Source organism: Dipodomys ordii, unplaced genomic scaffold, assembly GCF_000151885.1.
Source record: "Dipodomys ordii isolate 6190 unplaced genomic scaffold, Dord_2.0 Scaffold13, whole genome shotgun sequence".
Lineage (NCBI taxonomy): Eukaryota > Metazoa > Chordata > Mammalia > Rodentia > Heteromyidae > Dipodomys > Dipodomys ordii.
In genome coordinates, this window is record NW_012267229.1 from 18,101,837 (window position 1) to 18,105,016 (window position 3,180).

Genomic DNA, 3,180 nt, shown 5'->3' on the forward strand with positions numbered 1-3,180 from the left:
GGTGCCCAGTGATGCAAGGATCCCAAAGTCTCCCTGCCACTGACCCTTGCTGGACGGCGGCGTCCATACATCACAGCCTAGTCCTTCCTGATTGTCCCTACTCATGGCCACACAGGGCTGGCTGGGGGACCAAGTTCTTTTTTTTTTCTTTTTTGCCAGAACTTGGACTTGAACTCAGGGCCTGGGCACACTGTCCCTGAGCTTCTTTGGCTCAAGGCTAGCACTCTACCACTTGAGCCACAGCACCACTTCTGGCTTTTTCTGTATATGTGCTACTGAGGAATGGAACCCAGGGCTTCATGCATGCTAGGCGAGCACTCTGCCACTAGGCCACATTCCCAGTCCCCATTCTTTTCTTTTCTTATTATACCACAACACAGACCACCAGGAACATGCCAGCAACTCAGCGTGTCTGGGCCTCGGTTTCCCCATCTGAGCCCAGGCCAGGTACAGCAGGGTCTACCTCACAGGGCTGAGGCAAGCATGGAGTGGATCTCAGTAGGAAGCGTGCACTCTGCTTGTGTGTGCAAGCTCCTCTGAGCTGTCCAGGGCTTTGCTACGGCTGACACGGGATGATCTGAAACAGATGCATTGCACAGAACACACCACCAGACCCAGCTTCCAGCCCACAGGAAGATACCCCAGACTGAGGATCAGGACACACAGAACCAGGACACGGCTAACAAAATCCAGACTCAAAGGATCTAGTTTCTTTCTTTTTCAGTACTAGGGTTTGAACTCCTGGCTTTGGGCTTGCCAGGCAGGTATTTGACCACGTGAGCCACACCCCTCAGCTCTTTTGGCTTTGGTTATTTTTTTATTTTATCTTTTTTTGTGTGCCAATCCTGGGCTTGAACTCAGGGATTGGACACTCTACCACTTGAGCCACAGCTCTATTTCTACCTTTTGGGTATTGACTTGGAGATCAGGGTCTCACAGACTTTCCTGCCTACACTGGTTTTGAACCACAATCCTTAGCTCTCAGCCTCCTGAGTAGCTAAGATTATAGGTATGAGCCACTGGTGCCTGGCTTGCTCTGGTTATTTTTGACATGGAGTCTTGCTTTTTGCCCAACCTAGCCGGAACTACGATCCTCCTGTTTATGCTTCCTGACATAACTGGTGTATCAGTCGTGAGTCACCACACCCAGCTTTTTCTGTTGGGATGGGGAATCTCAGAACTTTCTATCCAGACTGGCCTTGAACCTCCATCCTCTCAGTCTCAGCTTCTCAAGTGGCTAGGATTATAGGTGTAAGCCACCACCCTAGGCTACCCGGGTCTGATTTCTTTAACAAATAAATTGTAAAGGTAGGAGGGGGGGAGGGTCTAAGAGATTTGAAAGGAGACCCTCTAAGGGAAAGTGAAGAGACATCTCCACCCACTTCAGTAAGTGCTTTAATTGGATTCTGCTTTCCAATACTATTTCAAAACATCCGGTATGCATATGGGACAACTAGAAATTTAAACAATTGTGGAATCATGATGACATGAAGGGCTTTGGTAACTTGTTTATGTGTACAAAGGAGAGCCTTACGCTCTGAAGGTACTCACTGACATGCCTAAGATGATATGATATGATGTGGGATTTGCCCCCAAATAACAGGGAAGGGGCTCAAGAAGGACAACACACTCAGGCTGGAGAGCAACATAGGGATTTATCATACTCATCTCCCTACTTTCATGTATTTCCAATCATCCCCATACTAAAGAGTTTAAGCAAGAATAGACATCTTGGGGTTTTCTGGTCCTACTTTTCTGTTCTGCTGTGCTATGGCTGTGTGATTTTGGCCAAGTATTCCTCCCTCTCTGTACCTTCTGCTCCAAGCCTCTTATGAGGGCTGTGAGGCCTAGAAGATGATGTGCCTGGACACCCTTCCCTGCGATCCAGCCCTGGGAAGGAACATGATGAACGAAAGTGCTATAGTTTCAGAGAGCCTTGAGGATCTAGACAGGCTCAAGCGACAGGTAGGTGAGGGCCTAGTGCAGGGGGGTGGGGGGGATCCTCATAAACCCTGGTCAGGGTTGGAAAGCCCTTGGGTGGGGTGGGGGAGAGGCAGAGTGGTGGGCCAGGAGAGGATGTATGGCTCAGCTAAGCCAGGGGTAGAGATCTGCCCCTGGCCCCCTTCCCCCGCTCACGCAGGTGTGCTCCCTCTGTGTGACATCCCTACAGCGAAGACACTCGGAGTCCCTGGAGGATGTGGACAACCACAGCTAAAGCTCACAACAACCCCCACTTGCATGAGTCTCCAGTCTTCCCTGCGGTGGCCTCACGTTAGCTCAGAGCTGGCTCCACGCCTACCTCTGTTCTCCCCGTCATTTCCTGGTCATCCTGGGCCTGAGGGGAAAGCCCATCCCTGTGTCATCCCAACAAGAGAACCCTGTGGGTACAAGGAGACACTTCTGCTGGTTTCTGGGGCGACAAAGCATTGCCCTGAGAAAATCTCTCTGTCTCTGTCTCTGTCTCTGTCTCTCTCTTTCTCTCTCTCTCCCTCTCTCTCACACATACACCCCTGGGTGCTTAGGCAGGAAAGAAGCTGTCATTTCCTGGGAGACCTCGAGGATGGCCCCGCCCCAGTCCGTGGAGATGGGGCAGTGGGACGTCTGCTGGGGACAGGGCTGAGGACTTTTGGACTAGTGGGGCCCCTTGGGAAGTAGCTGTGGTGGCACAGAGGATTCAGGACATTACAACTGGCGCTCCTGGGCTGCCCAAACTCCCTGCACCTTCTTTTTGACAGGCATGGGGTTAAGAGGCTGCAATGGGGGCCACTTGCTGACATATCACAGTGTGTCAGTGCGTCAGCCCCTCCTCCCCCACCGAGGGGGCCAAGGCCCTTCCCGCCCCTCTGCTCCCTGTCCTCTCTAAGGCCCCTCTTGGGGGTCATAGTCCGTGCACAGGTCATCCTCAAAGGACTCGCAGCCAGCAGCCCCCTGGGATTCCAGGCCAGAAGCGATCGATTGTCCTGGGAACACCCTCCATGGTAGAGGTCCCTCTTCCACCTGGCACAGTGGCTCATGCCTGGAATCCTAGTGACTCAGGAGGCTGAGCATCGACGTTCAAAGCCAGCCTAAGCAGGAGAGACCATGAGACTCTTGTTTCCACCAAAAAGAGGCAAGTGGGGCTGTGGCTCAAGTGGCAGAGCACTAGCCTTGAGCAGAAGAAGAAGAAGAAGAAGAAGAAGA